Source organism: Puma concolor, chromosome B3 (assembly GCF_028749965.1).
Source record: "Puma concolor isolate L17-30 chromosome B3, mPumCon1.1.hap2, whole genome shotgun sequence".
In the NCBI taxonomy this organism is placed as follows: Eukaryota; Metazoa; Chordata; class Mammalia; order Carnivora; family Felidae; genus Puma; species Puma concolor.
This window is the reverse complement of record NC_141672.1, coordinates 147388199-147408360: the sequence shown is the minus strand read 5'-3', so window position 1 is coordinate 147408360 and position 20162 is coordinate 147388199. Positions and strand designations below refer to the sequence as shown.

Genomic DNA, 20162 nt, shown 5'->3' with positions numbered 1-20162 from the left:
GCAGCCGGGACTGTCACCTGGAGGTCCCGGGCCGCCCGCGCCTCGCGCACGTGGCACGACGCACAGCGCAGAGATTGGGTGACAGCCGTCTGCGCCCCGGTGCTCCCTCCACCCGGCCTCCCCGACCGGCCTGCCCTCCCCCGCCCGCCAGCCAGCCTCCCGCCAGCCCGTGGAGTGTCCCCGAGGCCCCTGAGCTGGCGTTTTCATGGAACAGGCTTCCAGGGACAGCCACCCTCCCCCTTCCTGCGCGTTCTCGGGCAAGCCAGAACCCTCCGCTCACAACAGGAAACCAATAGCTCTGTGCTATCAGAAGACATTTCCTTCACGGCACAGAGCGTCTGAGTAATGATTTTGAGCCGGCTTCACCCATTTCCGGTGGAAGGAGGCAAGTGGCCGGTCCCCGCCCCTGCACGGCCCTCTCGGAGCCCCGCCGCCCAGCAGCCTTCGGCTGGAAGACGGGCCTCTCTTCCCTTTGCCGTCCGGCCCGGCACCCCGAGTAGCAGATTCACTCGGAGGGGCTTTCCCGCGTCTATGCAGAACACCATCACTGGCTCCTGCTCTCATCTGCATGCCGTTCACAGGTGGCTTTGACGGCGAAAAGGCGGGTCGAGAAGGTCACACCTTTTTGGAAGGTCAAGTCCCAACGAGCAGATGCTGGGGGCCGGGGGAAGTCTGTGGGCCTGAGTCCCACGACGATTTGGGAAAGACGGCCGTGAGGCTGCAGGATAGAGAAGAGCTTTTCTGACCACGTGGCCCACCCCGCCGTCTCAGGGCAGACGTGAGGGCCCAGGGGACAGATGCCACCAGATAATCTGAGACTCCTCAAAGGGAAGAGTCTAGTCCTCCCTAGTAATCACAGCCCATCTCTTAGTAATAAGTGTGGGAGAGTCAAGGGACATTCTTGTCCGATCGTCCCCATCTTACAAACCGGGACCGCTGGGGTCTGAAAAGGTGAATAATGAATTCGGGTTTCCTCATTTTCAGGACTCTGTCCCTCAGAAGGATGAGCATTTTGAATCCCTTTCTTCGAGCGCTGTCTTGCAAACTTCTTATGTGGATTTTGGGGCTCATCTACAAGGCTGCAGGCCTCCCAGCATCCGGAGGGAATTTAGACCAACCTCCTTCTTGGGGCATCGAAGGAGAGCACGGCCCTGGGCTTCTTGGAGCAGTTCCAGCTGGAGGTATTCACCCATGTGACCTAGGACGTGCTGCTGAGCGGGGACCCCCGTCAGCGAGCTCGCCTGCTAGGAGGCCACCTTGTCAGCAGGTGGGGAAAGTGCCCGTCCTGGCCTTACAGCCGTGCTCAGGCTTCACCGATGGGGCTCAGGCTGGAGGGACCGAGCATCAAACAGGGGAAACCAGCAAGGACGCGGAGCCAGCGGAGGTCGGTTGAGTTAAAGAAGGCACACTGAGGGGCGCCTGGGTGGCTCAGTCGGTGAAGCGTCCGACTTCGGCTCCGGTCACGATCTCGCGGCTCGTGGGTTCGAGCCCCGCGTCGGGCTCTGTGCTGACAGCACAGATTCTGGGTCTCCCTCTCTCTCTGCACCTCCCCTACTCACGCTCTCTCTCTCTCTCTCCTTCAAAAATAAATAAACATTAAAAAAAATTAAAAAAGTGAGAAAGAAGGCACGTGGAACCGTGCAGGCGTCAGGACGAGAAGCCCGCGACCAGTTCCCCGCAGCAAAAATGGGCTGTCCCGGGTCTTGTGGGCGCGGCGAGGCCCCTGGGCACAGGGGAGGGTGGGGGAGGGTGGGGGGATCCGAGGGTCAGCAGGTGTTTGGCACATTTACTTGGACTGGGCAGTCAGCCGTGCCATCTACCGTGACACCCAGTCCTCTAGGACAGAGATGACGAGGCCAGGCATCGTCACCTTTATTTTCAGCACAGATCTGGGGCCCAGACCTCCCTGTGGGCCCCCTGGCCCACACCTGAGCCACAGGACTCTCCCGCTCCTCCTGTCCCAGCCAGGACGAAACAAAGGCTGAGCAGCATCCCTGGCCCCTTCCCCACGGCCCACACCCTCTCTTGGCCCTTGACATCCGACGGTAAGAAGAGGCAAGGCAGGACACGCGGGACAATCTCGTGAACGGGAAGAGAGCGTTTCATTTCTTCCTGAGGTGGGGGCAGCCGGCCTTAGCCACACACCCACCATTCCCGGGGTGGGGACGTCCCCGGTGGGAGGGTGGCCCCCACCAAGCCGTCCCATTCCAGATGCACCAGACTCCGTTTCTCCAGCGTGGAAGGCCCCGGAGAAAGGACGTGTCAGGACAGAGAGTTAACAATATCGAGCCACTTTGATAAATCATAAAAGTAATACACGCTCCTGGCTAAGTTTGCAAAATTAAAAATACAGAATGGCTTACGACAAAAAGTCAAATTCTTTTGTCTCCCCATGCCCTCCATCCTGGGGACCCACGCACCAATCTCCTGTCTTTTTTTTTTTTTTTTTTTAAGTTTTTTAATGTTTACTTTTGAGAGAGAGGCAGAGCATGAGCAGGGGAGGGGCAGAGAGAGGGAGACACAGAATCCGAAGCGGGCTCCAGGCTCCGAGCTGTCAGCACAGAGCCCGACGTGGGGCTCGAACCCACGAACCGTGAGATCCTGACTGAACTGAAGTCGGTCGCTCAACCGACTGAGCCCCCCGGGCGCCCCTATTGTCTGTCTTTCTGACTTTGGTTTTGGTTCTCGTGTCCCCAGTGACTAATGACGCGGAACATCTTTTCAACGGCTTATTTGCGATTTGCATATCTCCTTTGGAGGAATGTCTATTCAGATCATTTGCTTAGTTTTTATCATGTCATTTTATTATGGAGTTCAAGAGGTGTGTATATATTGTGGGTGCCAGCCCCTGACGCACTTGTCCCTCGCTGAGCAGATTGGAGACCACTTGGGGACTTCGCGGCTCGCGATGTGGGCAGACGCCTTGTTTGTTTTTCTGGTTCCCACAGGCTGCCTCCACGTTCGCTTTAAGCCCGGACTCAACCAGAGCCCCCTGCACTCGTCTTTCCCGGCCACACGGAAAAAGCCACCTGGAGCGGGACAGAACGCAGCCGGCGTGAAAAGAGAGGCCAAGGTGAGTCGTGGCAAACTGGTCAGGACTGACCTGTGTTACGCTCTGGTTTCCAGCCAGACCTACAGTGGAGCGGCGTCTGGACTTTTCAGACACGCAACTCACGAAACAAAGCAAAGCAAAACAAAACAAAACTCCTCCTATGTTTCTTGAGTTGAGCTTTATCTCTGACAATCAAAAGTCCTCGGCAGTGTGCAAGACGTGAGCCATGTCTGTTCTACGAAGCGCTACTTTTGTTTCAAAACTCAAGGCTCCCTATTAGAAGGCAACGTATTCTTACGCTTTCTCTCCTTTGAGCTGTTGGTATAGCGTGTTGATAGGTTTCCAAATATCGAACCACGTTTTTATTCCAATGATGGGGCCCACTCGGTCACGAAGAAAACATTTTTGCTGCCTTGTAGAAAAGATTTTGGGCCAACATTTGTAAGTACAGGCTCAACGGGGAGGGGTCCGAAACCACTGGGTTGTGATACACGTCCAGGCAGCTGACGAAGTTTGCTTGGCCCGTCGGTGTTTCAGAACTGGGAGGTCAAACATACAATTCAGCTTTTCTCCTTTTTTTTTTTTTTTTTAAAAAAAATGTTTATTCATTTATTTTCAAGGAAGGGGAGGGACCGAGAGAGAGGGAGAAAGGGAGGGAGACAAGGAGAGAGAGAGGGAGAGAGAAGAGGGAGGGAGAGAGAGGAGAGAGAGAAGAAGAAAGAGAATACCAAGCAGGCCCTGCACTGTCAGCGTAGAGTCCGATGTGGGGGCTCAAACCCACGAACCGTGAGATCAAGACCCGAGCCAAGGTCAAGATCGGACACTAAACCTACTGAGGCCCCAGGCGCCCTCCCTTGAGCTTTTCTTGAAAAGTCTGTCGTTTCAGTGGGGCTGAGTGTCCGCGTGGCAGACGGTCTGGGGTGGATGGCCGTCACCTCTGCACCGGCCGCGCCCGAGGCCCCCCTTGGGACCGGCACCCACAAATGTGCACTCCCCTCGTCTTGGTTGGTCAGCGTCACACATTTTAGTCACTGTCCGGCCTGTGAGGTCATTCGAGGCTGTGATGCCTCCAATTGTCCCTTCTGGTGCCTCGTGTTCAGGTGACCGCGGCTCCGGCACGGAATGGCGCTCTCTCTGGAAGGCTGCAGGAATTACCTGTGCAAGTCCCGGGCCTTGGTGCTTGTTTGCAGTGGCTCATTCATTTTTTCCCCAAACTTGCTTCCCTTCCCGGCTCATCTGAGCCTGTTGGCCTCCCGTCCCAGCTGCAGTCTGAGAAAGAATGGCTCCAGCGTCCCCCGGCCTTCCTGTCGCCTGAGGACACTGCGTGGGGACAGGACACATCAGAGAGCGCGTGGGCGCCTTGCCTTTGATCTGAAATAGTTTCCCGGACCGCTGCAGGACTCACTTCCCAAGCAGGGGTGTGCATCTGTTTTCTGGGAGGTAGAGACCCATCTCTGACCTCCAGCCCCTCCCCCAATTCAGTGCAGGGCCCTGGACGCTGATCTGACGGCCCTCCGACGTCCTCTCCTATCCACTGGATGCCCAGCCAGCGAGGGCTTTTTCTATGCACTTGCGCCGGCTGTGCAGTGACCCACTGGGGTCAACGTCACTCCAGAGTCTCAGGCTTCTTCCCACCTCACTCGGCTTCCTCTCTCTCTCTCACCGGCCTGGAGGGCGGAGGAGCGGAGCCGGGATTCCGGTCACCCCGCTCTGGCATCTTCCATCGTTACAATTTGTCGTCATTTTTGGAAGTTTGTGGAGGCAGGCGGGAAAGCAATAAATGATCATAAATGCTTTTCAGGGTGGGGATGCTGCCCCCGTTGGTCAGGAACCAGGGAAGGAAGGTGAGTGTGTTGCATGATCTGCGACACAACTTCTGGTTACCCTACAACTAACTCTATATTTAGATAAATACTCAGCCCTCTAGACAGAGGACTTTGTGAAAAATGATTCCGTTGTGTAGATTTACTCCTTGTTGAGAAAGGACGTGTGAGTGTCTGAGGGTGGAACAGAGACGACGGAACCTCGGATGTTCACGAGACCGAATCAGACCTCGGAACCTCGGGTGTTTACCAGATCGAATCAGAGCTCAGAACCTCAGGTGTTTATCAGATCGAATCAGAGCTCGGAACCTTGGGTGTTCACGCCACCAAATCAGAGCTCAGAACCTCGGGTGTTCACGAGATCGAATCAGAGCTTGGAACCTTGGGTGTTCACGAGACCAAATCAGAGCTCAGAGCCTCAGGTATTTACCAGACCGAATCAGAGCCCAGAACCTCGGGTGTTCACGAGATCGAATCAGAGCTCAGAACCTCAGGTGTTTATCAGATCGAATCAGAGCTTGGAACCTTGGGTGTTCACGAGACCAAATTGGAGCTCAGAACCTCAGGTGTTTACCAGATCGAATCAGAGCTCGGAACCTTGGGTGTTCACAAGACTGAATCAGAGCTCGGAACCTCAGGTGTTTACCGGATCGAATCAGATCCGGTGCTTCTGTGTCCAGAAAGTGAGATTTGAGGCCAGCTTCTCAGGATGGGCATGAACACGTGCTATCATTGAGGGGGCTGTTGTGGGAACCTATTGCTTCCATCTGCTCAGCCCTTTTGTCTGCCATCCGGCAAAAGAACCTGACCTCTTGGCCAGAAGGATGGACACATGATCTCAGCCAGAATCAGAAAGTCCTCTAGTGGGATTTTTCAGATGGGGTCTGGGACAGACAGGCTGCTTCTCCCAGTGTCAGAGTGCCGTGGCCGTGACAAGTGAGTGTGCAGGCAGTAAAACCAACACAAGGGGCCCAAGAGGGAGAGACTTGAGGCTCCGGTCATCTCCGAAGCCGCCTTGCCACCATCCGGCTGTGGACTTGATCATACCAACCTGACCGAGCTCCCTCGGATTGGGTTTGGAGAATGTACAGGCTCCTGACTAATGGACGCCCCCGCGGGGGCAGGAGCTGGGGGCTGCGGGGAATCACGACTCTCACATTGGCTCCATACCTCCAATTCCTGAAGAATGACAGCCATTGATTTGTCACGGGAGATGTCAGAGCAGATTCTCTGTTAGAATCTCGGTGTGATTCCTAGTGCTTTAGTGAGCATGGTTTTTATTTTGGATATTTGCACCAAACAAGGGTTATAAAGGTAGAAGCTTGAGAGAACAAGGGATCAGAAGAAGGAAGGATTCTTTCTGAGTCCCATGGACGTGATGTGGCAGTGAGGTCAGGGGCTGTGACCAGGGAGAGCCGTGGGGGATCCAGAGATTTTCTTCTGAGTATCAGAGATGATGCCCTGAGTTTCTGCCGAAGGATTTCGGACCCTTCCCAGGGCGACCACCTACCTGCCCTGGTTTTTCAGGAAAAGAAGGGGTTCCCGAGAGGTGGGATTTTCGGCGCCCAAACCAGAAAGCTCAGGCGAACTTGGACAAGCTGTCTCTGGTTTGTTGCTTTTGTGAAAAATTCTCAGGGCTCAAGATTCAGTTAGGCTCTGTGATTGGAGGTTTGTCACAGTGGGTGTGCTGAGTTCTTGTTTTTGTTTTTGTTTGTCTCACCCAGCAGTAGCTAAAAAGAGAATTTGAAATGCATGATAAGATTCCAGAACCCAAGATCAAACGTTCGCCATGTAAGTGGGTGAACAGAAGGATCCTCAGGCAGGTTGGAGATGCAGAGCCTTTGAGATGTGATCTCATTCAGGAAGACAGCGGCACAGGTGACGGGAGAGCAGGGGACCCCTGAACTTCGGGATGCCGAGGAGGAGGACAGCACAGGCCCAGGAGCAGAGAGGCTGATGGTCGGTTGGGCGGCTGGCTGGGGGCTCTGAGGAGGAAGCCCCCATGTGAGGACCCGCAGGTTGTGCAGATGCTGCCTTCCTTCCAGCCGTGAACGTGGAATAGCTTAGAGAGGTCTATCGGGTGCCATCTTGAATCTGTCCAGAAGTGGGTGCCCATGCCATGGTAGAGCTTTAACAAGGAAGAGCTTGGGTTCCCCAATCTCTGGACCTTGATTCCTTGTTTTCCTCTGACTGACAGGGGAGCCTTGGGTTTCTGGAAATTGTTACATTCATGTTTCTCCCCCTTCAACTCAGTTTTAGACTTCATAAAAGTGTAGGGTAGATAGAGAAGGGGGAAAAAAGTCCAGACAGGATGCACATGATTTAATTAACAATTTTCCAGGTTATTAAATGCACGTATCTTTTGAAAACCGGGATTGCACGGTTTTATTTGGCAACCTGATTTCTCTCATGCGTATGCTTTCTGAGCATAAAATGTGCACATAGATGCGCACGACGTTAGAAGCACGCGATACACGTAGCCGCGTTGCGCCCTCCGTTTCATTGTGCGCAACTCATACATGTCGTTATTGTAGCTTCTGGAAATATACCTTCAGCGTCGTACAACATTGCTACGTGTGGACGCAAACAAAAACCATCTGTTTCAGCAGTGGGCATTCAACCCTCTCTAATTCGTGACATTAAATGTTCCATGGCAGCGAGTATGGAACAAGGTTCCGTGTATCCTTGAGTGAGTCTTTGCTTCGTGTCCTATTATTTCCTTAGGCTAGATTTCTAGAGGTAGTTCAAGGAGGACACACAGATTTTGGGCTCTTATTACACATGGACAGATTGTTTTCCAGAAAGATTCACCCATTTGATACTCTTGCCCTGAGTGAATGATAATTTCCCTTGTACCGTTACCAATGGAACCCTCCAACTCTGGCCAGAAGGGAGTGGAGAGAATGGGTGATGGGCGTTGAGGAGGGCACTTGTTGGGATGAGCACTGGGTGTTGTATGTAAGCCGATCTGACAATAACTTATATTTAAAAAGAAAGAAAATATTTGCCAATTCGATGGATTAACAAAAGATATTTTAACTGGCATTTGTTGGATTAGTAGTGGGGGTTGATTTTTTAAATGTATTTATTCTTATTCTTTTGTGAAAACTCTCATTTTTGTCCATTGGGTTTTTTTCTAAATAGACTTGATTTTTTCTTAATTCTTGACGAATTATGAATATTAATCCTTTGCCATTTTATCGCAAGTTTGCAATTGGCTGTTTTTCTAACTAAATGTTTTGGTTCTAGGGGCGCCTGGGTGGCGCAGTCGGTTAAGCGTCCGACTTCAACCAGGTCACGATCTCACGGTCCGTGAGTTCGAGCCCCGCGTCGGGCTCTGGGCTGATGGCTCAGAGCCTGGAGCCTGTTTCCGATTCTGTGTCTCCCTCTCTCTCTGCCCCTCGCCCGTTCATGCTCTGTCTCTCTCTGTCCCAAAAATAAATAAACGTTGAAAAAAAAAAATTAAATGTTTTGGTTCTACACTCAAACTCTTTAAAAACATTTTTTAAATGTTTACTTTTACTTTTGAGAGAGAGGGAGAGAGAGAGAGAGAGACAGAGCACGAGCAGGGCAGGGGCAGAGAGAGAGGGAGACAGAATCCGAAGCAGGCGCCAGGCTCCGAGCTGTCAGCACAGAGCGCGACGCGGGGCTCGAACCCACGAACCGTGAGATCATGACCTGAGCTGAAGTCGGACGCTTCACTGCCTGAGCCACCCAGGTGCCCCTACCCTCAAACTGTTTTAAAGTCAAAATTGATCTTTTGCTGTGATTTTGTTTCATTGCGTTTATTCTCAGAAAGCTCTTATATGAATTAAACTTTACTTATATGGTATTTTGATTATCTCATGATTTCATTTTTTTTTAATATTTTTGATTCTGAAAAAAAATTTTTTTTTTGTAATTTTGACAACAAAATTAGAAACAGAGCAAGTGCAGAGACTAATTTAACGCATACTCGTATAGCCTGCTACTGGAATTGAACAGATTTTGTCATCTGGGCACATTCTCTTTCGATTTTTACCATGTCAGAAGTCAAAAGTCCCTGAAACCCCCTTTCTGTTCTGCCTTAGTCTCCTCAGAGCGAACCCACCATGAAATCTGTGGACATCCCCCCACCCCCGGGCCGTGTTTCTATGCTTTTATTTTATTTTACATCCTGAAAACAGTATAGAATATTATTTCATGTATTAAAAAGAAGAGATGAATAAGGGGCGCCTGGGGGGCTCAGTCGGTTAAACATCTGACTTCAGCTCAGGTCATGATCTCACAGTTCGTGGGTTCGAGCCCCCTGTTGGGCTCTGTGCTGACAGCCCAGGGTCTGGAGCCCGCTTCGGATGCTGGGTCTCCCTCTCTCTCTGCCCTTCCTCCACTTATGCTCTCTCTCTCTGTCTCTCTCAAAAATAAATAAAAACATTTAAACAAGTTAAAAAAGAAAAGATGAAGAAATCCTATTATATGGATATATTCTGCAACTTTTCTTTTTGTAACCCAAGATCCTGCTTTTGGGATTTATCCACTGGGATACTTAGCTGTAGCTTATGGGATTCGGCGTGCCGGGTGGGCGCGTGAGTCTACCCTGTCCCCTACTCTGTGCCCAGGGGAGCACCTGGGCACCTCCAGCCGCTGGCCTCCAGCCCGGGCCTACACACGGCGGGGCCTCTGAGGGCTTGTCTTCGAAGGTGGGGTCTCTGAGAAGGAGACCAGTGGGCAGGAGGGGACTGGGGGGTAAGACACTGGTGGAAGAGAAGGGAAGGAAGCAGGTGGATGGGGGAAAACCGGGCGTTGGTTCAGTCTCAGGAAGCCCCTGCCGGCCCCCCGGAGGCGTCCAAAGCAAGGAGGACCTCCCGACTTGCTGGGAGTTGGCGTGGGCATCAGAGCCTCCCCCGCCCCCGCATCTAACAACACTCCATGTGCACCACCCTGGCCGGCACCGTGGCCTTGGGCACAGTGGCTGGCTTCAGCCCAGCCTCGTTCAGAAGAGGGCTGAGCACGGACGGCATGCCCGGCAGCTGGGGGCTCGGTCCTTCCGCCCGGAAGGGGGACGTGGGCAGCGCATCTCGGCGTCCGCTGCCCTTGTCTCGTCACTTCTCCGCCTTGAGAATCAGGCGTTCTCTGCAACGGTCCCGAGGGAGGGGCTCTCCAAGAGCCACAGAGCCACAGACTGTCCCGCAGCCCCTGGAGAGCAAGCGTGGAGGGCTTCGAAGTCCGCAGCAGGTGCCGTCCGTTGCCGCTAGGCGTGCTTTTCCCTCACATGTTCCACCCGGTTTGGTCCTGTCTGTATTCTGTGTCGCAAGGAGAAAAACTGCCTGTAGTTATTGGCATGTAGATGAACCGACTCGTGTTCGCTCACGCATGTTTGTTGAGTGCCTCAGTGTCCCCGGGCGTGGGTCCGGCGGTTGTAGACACAGTGTTCAGACAGCAAAGTAACACACACACGCACACGCGCACGTGCATGATGTCATGACGGGTGGGAACCCATTAAGTGGGGGAAAAATCACGTCAGGTTAAAGGGGTAGAGAGTGGGGAAAGAAGGCCTACGTCAGTTCAAACAGGGACCTGGGAGAGCTTTTCTGATAAAGTGACATTTAAGCAGAAACTGGAAGGAAATGAAGGGGTGGTAAGTGTAAGTGTTTGGGATGAGGGTGTTCGAGGCAGAGGTACAGCATATGCAAAGGTCCTGAGGCAGAAGAAAGCCCGGCAAGTTCAAGAATCCTCTGGAAGGTCGGTGTGGCTGGACTGGGGTGAGGGAGGGAGGCACAGCAGACGCTTACAGAGGGAGCCAGGTCTGACCAGGCGAGGCCCCGTGGACCATCCGGAGAAGTTTTGTCTTTGACCCTGATTAGGATGAGAGCCACTGTACGGTCTGAAGGGGCCAGTGGGATAACCTGGGTGAGGGTGAAAAGGAGCACTCTAGAAGCTGGGTGAGGGGTGGAGATTCGGGGGACAAGAACGGAAGCGGGAGGATTCCTGCAGGAGTCCAGGAAGACAGGGCTCGCTCTGGGAGAATGGACAGGTCACATCCAGCCCCTGGACTGGACAAGGTCCACTAGCGAGTGACTATCAACGGGGAAGACGTCCCAGGACGGAGTCCCATGGCCCTCCAGCCGGTGGAGGTCAGAGAGAGGGTGAGGCCAGCTGGGAGCCGGGAGGGGGAGGACGGCCGGCCAGCTGCCCGCGGAAGGCGCGTGGAGACCGCGTTCCAGCAACCGGCCGTGATCGGCGGGGTGGGTGCCACTGAGAGCTCACCTGTCCCGGCTGCTACCCCTCACGTGCGTGGCGTTTCCCAGGTGGAAGTGGCGGTTGGGCCATCCCCACTGGAATTCGGGAGGCAGGGAAATCAACACCTAACCTCAGACCTTGGTCTTGGCAGACGCCGTTACGGGCGATTGCGATGAACGGAATCACTTGTCTGGAGGAAAGGAGGCCTCCCGTCTGCAGACCCCGGAGGACTCTTCTCTAGAGGTGGGGGGCTCCAGGGCCGCTCCCTCAGCCAGCGATGGCCGCGGTGGCATCCGGAGTGCTGCTCCGTCCTCTCACTCGCCGAAGGCTGCTTTCCGCGGCCGGGAACGATTCTGCTCAGTTACTCTGTTGTGTCCCTCTTGCCCTCCCTCCTGGCTGGAGGCCCAGCTTCCTGCCCTCGGTGGATTCTCATTTTATGTGAAACGTAAGATGTCCTTTCCCTGAACATAATTTTGGACTTTATTAAAACCCCGTCTAATCCAGCTTTCGGCAGAGGGCGCACCGGGCTGTTATTGATTGGCAATACTGTTATCTGCTTAAGCGAAGAGGGAAGAAGTCAGAGCTGTCGAGTGAGGTCCAAAGCCAAGGCAGCCCCCCCCCCCCCGAGTTCTCTCTGGTCTCTGCCTTTTCGAGTCACGGTGGAAACTCTGTGCTGTGGATGAAGGCGAGCGGCAGGCAGGGCTGCCTTGGAAGGAAAGAATGGCCACCCTTCTCTTTGCAGCACTTGGGTGTGAGAACCTCTGTTCTCGTCGGACGCGGAGCTGGCCCCTGCGGGGCCTGGAGGAGTTTGTTTCTTGCTGTCTGGCTGACATCGGTAGCCTGTGGGGCCAGGAGTCACGGGTCCCCAGGTCGTCCTCCAGGCCTTCTTTGCAGAGCGAGGCGCCCTAGGGTTCCGTTCATGCTGGCGGGTCAGACTCCACGGAACCCCGGGTACAAGATGGCAACCTAGCGGCACCAGGGCCCGGGAGAGTCACGCCATGGGACTCTGGGAAAGTGACGGGAAGCCTGTCTCCACACGCGCTCCTTCCCATTTTGGTGACGCTCAGCAAAGTGCTCTCCTCCCCTCCCCTCGGGGCTGCTCCAATCCCAGGTAGATGGGGCAACGTCCGTTTCCACTTGACACAGAAACGGTCTGCATTCATGCCGCCTTCTCGGAGAGGGGCGTTTGTCACGAGAAGTGGTCGTTTCTTGTCGGGGAAGCGCCTTGCCGAGGCGACCTGGGGAAAGGCAACGCCGTCCGACCACCGGCTGGCTGGCGGGTGAGCTGAGGGGACCCCAGGATTCCTCCACGTGACCCTGCGGGAGAGACGTGAGGTGACCCCAGAAAGGGAGGAAGTCAGGGGGGCTTAGGGGCACCTTCCGGTCCCTGTGTTGATCTTGTCCTCTGCCTGCAGAGCCCCTGGTGCAGAATAGATGCTCAGTAGACTGTTGTAGGAGTGTTAACTGATCCGTCTAAAGTTAAGAGGTTTGGGTAGCAGCACTAGCTGCCCTGACCTGAGTTTTGTCCTGCTTGCGCGTTACACGGGGGGGGGGGGGGGGGGGGTTGCCTCTGCCCCTTCCTAGGCACTGAGCACTTCTTTTTGGGTTATGGTCTCACTTTATGAGCACAAGGACATGCGAATAGATGTGCTGGGTCCCCAAGCGACTACCGATTGAACCTCTGCTCTCTAAGGAGGAGATCGAGCTCCTTCTGGAACCGGGGGGGGGGGTGGGGGGGGGGGTCTCGGGGACAAAAGCCCTGGGATGGGAAGCAGGAGCCCCGCCTCCTTGTCTGAGCTGCGCCCCATCTCACCGCTCGGCCCTGGGCGAGTTACTTCCTCTGTGTGGTTCTGTGACCCTGCGGGGCTCCCCTAAGAGATCCACGTTGGGTCTTGGCCCAGTGCTCGTGGCTCACAGGTCCCCGGACCTCCGGAGTCTCCCGAGCGCCAAGAGCAAAGGTGCGTCGTGCCTTCCGATGTCTGCGTTTCCGGGAGAAGGGGATCCGTGGGCCCCTCAAGGAGCGCATTCGCTGCGGCCGTGGGTACGGAACAGAAGGAGCCAGAGTTAGCCGCGATGAAGAAGTCGGCTCGGCTGCTCGGAGGGACGCCCCAGACATTGCAAGGAGCGCAGTGTGGGACGCCGAATGGCACGGCGGTCCCACCCGTCTCCAGCCAGCTTCTTCCCCGGGGAAGGCAGCTCCGATGGGCACCGGTTTGGGGTCAGAAGGCCCCAGACAGAGAGCCGGTTAAGTGGCCGAGGAAGTCAGTGGAGCCCCGTCCTTCTGCTGAGCGGAGAGCACCCGGGGCCCAGCCCCTCGCGGAGGGAGAGGTGTTCCCGCACTGGCTTGGGGGAGTGCCCTGCCGGCCCCAGCTCTGGCCACTGTCGGTGACCGCTGGCCTGAGAAAGCACCTTGGGCAGGCTCCCGCCCTTTGTGGCCTCGCCCCCCAGGCCCTCTCTTCACCTCCCCTGTAAAACATCTGCACACAATCCTTGTGGCAGGACCTCCTTCCGGGGGAGCCCAAACTAAGACGGATGTTCCATGATGGCGTAACCCCGCAAAGCCGGACGGCTGGGGGACGTCCCGATGACAGCCGGGCAGCCTGATGACGCAGCAAACCCTTCTCACACTCCGCATCCACAGCAAAAAAGATTCGGAGTACCCCGCGCGGGTGTGCGTGGGTTGCAGTAGCTGCCCGTTTGCGGGTGACCTAGGGCATCCTTTCTTGCCTCTGCGGGACCCCTGAAGCATCCTCTAGAAGAAGCCAGACGGAGTCGGGATGTTTTTATCCACGACGGTTTGCGTGCTGGCCGCGGGGGCTGGAGAACAAGGCCCACCCAGCCTGGCCCTTTCTGTTCCTCCGGCGCGAGGTCCCAAGAGTCTCTGGAGACCTCTTCGTGCTCGTCTCTGTCCTTGGGGGCCCGGAGGGACAGTGGGCAGAAGGACCGAGCGGGCTGCACCACAAGTGGAAAGCCCCCCCGTGGGGGAACCTATTGCCTTCCCGTCCAGCCTCTCTGGTTCTCTAACCACCGTGTTCCCTGCACCAGCCTCCGGCCACCTAAGGTTACAGGACCGACCGCTCAAGTCCACGGCCGTGGCTGGATGCGCCTCGGGGCCGGACGCAGTCCTGTGGCCACCCGCCATCCAGCGCGTCCCCCGTGGGACCTTCCCCTTTTCAGGCGCGGCCCGCTGCCCCCCCCCCACTTACCGAGGAAATGGAAGCCATGCACTGAGAGCCCGGAAGCCCTCTCCATCCGAGCCGGTGCCTGTCCCACCCGCCTGCCTCCAGAGGAGCCCCTTCCCCAGGGCCCGCCCTGCAGGGTCCCCCCCTTCCACCCCTTCCTTTCCCTGCTTTTTTTCTCTCTGGCGAAATGCAACCCCCCCCACCCCCAACGGCTCTCCCGGGGGGTTGTCGCTGCTCTGTCCGAACAGTGGCACGGCTTCTCCCCTCACACCTCCTGAAGCACTGATGTCCCTCGTGTGCGGAGAGATTTGGGGACATCGGATGCGAACTGGAAACACTCAGGAGAGCCAATAACTGTCCCACCCCCACCCGGGCGCCTTTTAGATTCTGGTTTTAGGTTTTTTTCTAGGTTCTGGATCGCTGCCTCCTAGCTGGGACCCAGGCTGTGCAGGAGACCTTTCTCCCATCTCCCCTCTTCTCCAAGGCTGGGGGGACCCTGCGCCCGTTTCTGCCATCGGCGAGGGGACAAGTCCAAATCCCTGCTGGTTTCCTACCCAGGCCACCTCTCCCCACAGAGGCAGTCCCATCGGTGTTTTCTCACACACGCGTGCGCGCGCACACACACACACACGCACACACACACACGGTCATCGGCTCCTTAACAAACATACAGAAATGGCTCAAGCTGCAGCCAGCTTTTGGAGCAAACTTTTCCTTCCCTGCTACCAGTGGTGGGTACAGTTTTGTCAACGACTCTCTTGCTGTCCCTGGTCACACGCGCCACGAGAGACCCTGTGCCTCACATTCTGCCTTTTTTCTTTCCCTTTACTTTCCCTCTTCCTTTGTCTCTCTCTCTCTTCCTTCCTTCCTTCTCTCTCTTTCTCTTACTTAGAAGGTTAAGTGGGGCTCATCACTGGGTATCACAGGGGACGCTTAAGAGAACCCTGGGGCCCGCGGTTTCCATTTCACAGTACGTGGCTTTTACATTCATTTCTTTAACGTTTTCCGAGCGTCTCCTCGATGCCGAGGACACTGACAGGTGCTGGGGATACAGATGCTGCCACCATCCCTCAGAGCCCACGGAATGGGAAAGGAGACACCCACACAGTGGTTTGGGGTCTGAACGAGTGTATGTGCAAAGTCAATCTGGAGGCAAAAGACCCAGGTTTGAGACCTCGGTCTCCTCGTCGCTAATTCAGAAACCCCAGGGGGGTCCTGAAAGGCTGGGGCAGGTTCCCGGGAGAGGCCAGCGTCTACACCTGACAGTGGGCAGGGTGGGACTTGGGGCCAGGAGTGCCAATGTCCGGCTTGATGTCCCTTTCTTTGGGACCTCCTACGGCCTCTCGCCAGGGAGAAGGCCCAGAGGATCCCCAAAGTGCAGCAAGAAAATCATTGCAAATTTGAGCTTCCTTTCTTCTTGGAAGGCTTCTACACGACGCATTTAAAAGCACTCACTTTCACGAGCATTATGTTTCATGACTGTCCCTCTGATGAAGAAAGCAGAGATTTGGAGAGAAACATTTTCCACCGACTGGGGAATTCATTAGAGGACGGGTGATAGAGGCAGCTTTGGGCCAGCGCGTCGCAGGATGAGGCAGGGGACGGAGGAGCCCGTGGTGACGATGCAGGTTTCCTAATCTAGTTTCCTAATTCTTCAAGCTCACGAATAATTTATGGAACAGCTTGAACTTGTTGCAGAGACGAAGTTTTTTTAAAACCTCTACACTCTTCCCGCGACTGTTCTGTGCTGAGTCTCCTGTCTTTCCCCCTTCGAGGCGTCTCAGGCAGAGTCGTGATGGGGCGCCCGGGTGGCTCGGTGGGGAGGCATCTGACTTCGGCTCAGGTCACGATCTCGTGGTTCGTGAGCTCAAGCCCCGTGTCGGGTGAGCACGAGCCCCGGTGAGCTCCTCTTCTCTTTCTCTCTGTCCCATCGCTCACTTATGTCCCCCTCAAAAAAAAAAATAATTGAGAAAATAATAAAACTTGGTGATGATGTTGAGTTCAGTGCTCACTGCATCCGGGTCCGGCCTGCCTTTTACAGCCCTGCTCTCCCTCCCAGGGGTCACCCTCTCCTCCGGGCGCGCTGGGTGTTGATGCTGATACAGCCCCTCCTCTGTTGCTCTGTCTCCATCGCGGCCGTCTGGGTAGCAGGTGCTCGGGCGGAGCCTCCTCGGTGGGGTCCACGTGTGAGTCCTGTGGAAGGAAGGCCCTCTTGGAAGGGGCCTCTGCCCAGCACACTCCTCTGATGTAGGAGATCCATTCTTGCCCGGGGTGACCTCTTGTGATTCCCAGAAGCTCCCACTTGGATGGTCTGTTCCAGAACTTCCCACGGGAGAGGATTCCTCACCTGCTGGCTATCCCTTCTGAGAGGCTTATGGGTAAGAAGGCTCAGTCCTGGCTACTGTTGTGGTGTTCGCCTCCCCATGGGAAATTCACGCGGCCTTGACTCTCCAAACTGGGGAATTCAGACCCTGCTACCCCACTTTCCACCGTTCTTTCTCCCCAGTTCTCTCCCCCCTGCCCTGCCATAGGCTGGAAGCGTGTCACTGCTTACTCCGTGCAAGCAGCCATGTAACCGGAAGTAAGATGCCCGTTTCCCGTTCTTTCCAGCTCCCCGCTCCCTGTGACCGGGTATCTGGGACCACCCATTACAGGTGGAAAAGCCCCACGCAACACCCTGCTGCGATTCAGGTGATGAAAGATTCTCACGGGATCAAACCAAGGTCTGAATTAATTTAGACGGTGCACAGAGCTCGTCGGGGCCTCTCCTGCGTGGACCCCTCCCAAGGCCCTGGGAGGGGCCCTCCAAACGCGTTCCATGGTCATAAGCTGTTTTACAATGTGAACAAACAAGGTATTTTTAACCACGTTTGGTTAAGACCACGGTGTCTTTCCACTCGGACTTCCCCTCTGCTCATTTCCGTTTTGTGTCAGCGGGCATAGGAGTGGCTGCAGGTATATTTGGGTCTGGAATAGGCTGAGGGATATATCTATTTTGGGTTTGGTGGGACCTATTTACGTGATTCACAGTCACTTCCACGTCCAGTGAAACTGTCCTTCCCCATATCCGTATAGGAACGGCCTTCAGGAAGAGTCATCGGTGCTGTGTTGTCACCACCCGTAGGGACACAGAGCACGGCCAGCACGGGAAGTGCGTGGTATTGGTAGAGAAACAAGGTTTGAAAAATATTCCGACTCAGCCTAGATGGTTGTCTATATCCAACCGTAACATAAAGTAGATTCCAAGAGATCCACCCAGATTAGGAAAACCAGTTCTGGTTTAAATTTATGAGACGGGCACCGAGTGGCTCAGTGGGTTAAGCATCGAGCGCTCTGGATTTTGGCTCAGGTCATGATCCCAAGGTCATGGGCTGGAGTCCCACGTCCTGCTCTGCACTGAGTGTGGACCCTGCTCGGGATTCTCTCTCTCTCTCTGCTCCTTCCCCACTCGTGTGCACACACCCACTCTCTCTCTCTCTAATGATATTAAATAAAGAATAAATAAATAAATTTATGATAAACGCAGTTATCAACTTAGGAAGACGAATTGCTTTTATATACGAAAGACACCTGACAGAGCTGTTCCCAAACTGTATAGCAGTTGTAAAACTATGTGATTCTGCTAACGATGAGTTGTGGAGCTGGAAGGAAATTTTTAACCTGTACATAGTAATAAGCAATTTGGGTTGGCCATGCCAGAGGAAAGACTGAGTTAAATTTCTCTTGTTGCCACATACGATGATACTGAACACGGCCATCACGTGAACAGGACATCGCAAAGTATGGAACCGAAGAGGTAGGAAAAAGTATTACAGAGGGGCGTCCGTTCATTAGTGAAAATTATCTGTTCAATTTTGCGAGTTTGTGGCATTGACGTCTTTTAAACTTTTGCGATCCGTTTTGAATTTTTCTCCTCCCTCGTTCGAAAAGCTCACTTTCATACTTAGTTCTTGTTTAGTGACGTCGTATTCCTTTCTCTTTAAAAAAGATTTTTTTTTAACGTTTATTTATTTTTGAGAGAGGGAGAGACAGAGTGTGAGCAGGGGAGGGGCAGAGAGAGAGGGAGACACGGAATCCGAAGCAGGCTCCAGGCTCCGAGCCGTCAGCACAGAGCCCGACGCGGGGCTTGAACCCACCAACCGTGAGATCGTGACCTGAGCCGAAGTCGGAGGCTCACCGACTGAGCCACCCAGGCGCCTCCGTGTTCCTTTCTCTTAAAGACGGTGTCTTAATTGGCTGAAGCTGTGGCATCACAAGCCTGGCTCATCTGCTGTTGGCAGATGACCCTTGGTCATCTGCTGTTGGCTGTTGCAAGGCCGTGCTGGTGGGGCTGGACTCCATCCTCCTGGATCCTCGAGGTTTTACAGCCTTGTTGAAACCACAGGGCTCTGGGTCTGTCCTCAACGCGGGTGAGGGTGTCCCCGGCCAGACTCTCTTGCGTTTGACTCTTTTGAGGCCATACATCAAGAGCCATCTTGATCCCGACTCTTGGGAATTTGTCCTAGTCAACTAATTCCTAAGAAGCAGCAGCTGGACCTTCCCGATGGCTTTACTACGTAGCATCTGTGGGGCAGCTCAGACGGCCAGGCCTCAGGACACAGTCAGAGCGTGACGGTGCTCCAGTCCTCAGTGTGTCCGTCGGCAGGAAAAGCGCTCAGAGCGCCATGCTGACCAATCTCCGATCACAAAACGATGCGTGCACGGGAGCAGCAACGTGCAAACACGTCCGCCTTTGGACAATGCCTGGAAGGTGGCAGGAGGGTTGCTACACGCAGGGTGGGAACGGGGTTTTGCTCTCTCTTTTTCCTTTCTCTTCAGTGCTGCCATAGGCTGACTTCGCATTTGCTCCCAAAGGAAAGAGACTCTGCCTGCTTTGGGCGTCCGCTGTCTGGGACCTCCCAGCTCACTTCCTTCTTTCCCCCGCCCATTCTGACGTCCCAACCCACGCACGCAGGAGCACACGCTCACACGCACACCGTCACACGCACACGTTTGCGCACGCTCACGCACGCCCAAACGCACGCCCGCTCACGTGCACCTCCTAGCACCTCTGTTCTCCCAGCCACTGGCATCCACAGTGTTTGCTCCAGAACGAGAGGCGGGGACAGCCCTAACCCCTTCCACCCACCCGCCAACCCTGCCAAAGCTGAGTTTTCTGGCCTGAGCCGAATTGTGCCCTTCTGGGCATCGCCCAGGCCAGGCCTTCCCAGGACGTTGACGCAGGATGCCCTTGTCCAGTGCAGCACCTACTTCCACCCTGGCTCCCCCGGGAACCTCTGCCTCGTCGGCCACCGAGCATCTGTATACACTAGAGCTGCCTTTTCCCATCTCTAAGTTTCCGGAAGATTCCGTTCGTCGCTTCAGGTTAAGCGGAAAGGTACCAAGCATGCCTAGTGGCATCACCGCGTGTCTCTCCCCCCCCCCCCCCCACCATGTCCCTCACGCCCGGGTGCTCCCTTCCTGACGGTGCTGACCCTCGGAAGACCCAGGACAGTCCCCAGTGGCTGGAGTAAAATCCACCCGATGGGCGTCTGGGCGCTTCCTTGATGGGTGACCCGGGCAAATCACTACGCCTCAGTCTTTTTCCTTTACAATCTTGAAAGAGTTGAGCCAGGAGATTTGTAAGATCCCTCCTGGCTCTGGTTCCATCACTCGTGACCCATGAATCCTTCTCATTAGTTCTATTTTGGGATCCATCGCAGCGCTGTGCCATGTGATGGCTGCTGCTGCCCAGGGAGGGGCTCAGATGCTCTCGGGGCAGCAGAGTCAGGAGCTTGAGCTCCTGCCTCCTGGAGACCCGGGCTCCGGGGCGCAGTTTCCCTACAAGGGATGGTTATTGGTTTCGGCATCTGAGCACAGAGCGAACGCACAGGACTCAGGCTCTGC

The 20162-nt window shown here is 55.1% G+C and overlaps 1 long non-coding RNA gene across 5 annotated transcripts; it reads left to right on the top strand.

Moving 5' to 3' along the window:
• Positions 1-290: 290 nt before the first annotated feature.
• LOC147580502 (uncharacterized) lies at positions 291-17568 on the top strand. Of its 5 annotated transcripts, none has more exons than XR_015252994.1 (4): positions 291-632; positions 985-1384; positions 2949-3073; positions 16887-17568. It is a non-coding gene; the product is annotated as an uncharacterized LOC147580502 (long non-coding RNA). The 5 variants fall into 5 exon arrangements; XR_015252993.1 differs by lacking the exon at positions 16887-17568 and adding an exon at positions 11246-12636; XR_015252992.1 differs by lacking the exon at positions 16887-17568 and adding an exon at positions 4153-5177.
• Positions 17569-20162: the final 2594 nt, after the last annotated feature.